We start from the raw sequence: 788 nt of genomic DNA on the forward strand, positions 1-788 counted from the left end.
ACAGTGACTTGCATAGAGCAAGTCTTGTCTTGTGCCGTCAAATCGTTTCCGACTCATAGCGACACCATGGACACATGTCCCCCAGAGCACACTGCTCTCCATCTACAATCCTTCTGGTACTGTATCCATGGAGTTTTCTTGGTTTACCATTGCTTCCTTCCGTGCAATAAACTTGAGTCTCTGCCCTGGACTCGCTTCCATGCTGCTGCTGCCCAGCATGGGTTAGTTTTGACTTGCAACAGATTGCCTTGCACTCGCTAGCCACTGGCCAAACTAGGAATGGAATGAGTATGCCTCTGCCTGACTCTCCCTCCTAGAACCGAGACTGGTAGAGTACTGGAAACTCTCCAGGTGTGATCCTGAGAGGGGGATAGAGGAAGTACTCAGTAAAAAATAAATGCTATGATTAAGCCATTCATTCATTCAATCATATTTATTGAGTGCTTACTGCATGCAAAGCACTGTTATAAACACTTGGGAGAGTACGATATAACAAAAAACATATTTCCTGCCCGCATGTCATCATCATATCCAGCATGATCCACAGTAGAGTAGTGATAAAAATATCTCATTGAAAAAAATTAGTCTGTCTTCCCCTCACTTGGTTGAGAAAAAAAAAAGCAAATCCCTAGTTCATGGTAAGACAGCAAGCCAAGCACCAAACTTTATAACTGAAGTAAAATGAAAGATATAAAAATTCTTTATGAACCATGATTTTCTATTTAACAGCAGAAGAATCTTCATTCTAAGTCATATCAAATTCTTCCAACTGATGAGAAAAAAACATG

General features: G+C 41.0%; 1 non-coding gene across 1 annotated transcript; it reads right to left on the reverse strand.

The window, feature by feature from the left end:
- Window positions 1–231: 231 nt before the first annotated feature.
- Window positions 232–369, reverse strand: LOC119926157. The gene has a single exon (XR_005450059.1). It is a non-coding gene; the product is annotated as a small nucleolar RNA SNORA7 (small nucleolar RNA).
- Window positions 370–788: the final 419 nt, after the last annotated feature.

The sequence above is a fragment of the Tachyglossus aculeatus genome, chromosome 3 (genome assembly GCF_015852505.1).
Source record: "Tachyglossus aculeatus isolate mTacAcu1 chromosome 3, mTacAcu1.pri, whole genome shotgun sequence".
In the NCBI taxonomy this organism is placed as follows: Eukaryota; Metazoa; Chordata; class Mammalia; order Monotremata; family Tachyglossidae; genus Tachyglossus; species Tachyglossus aculeatus.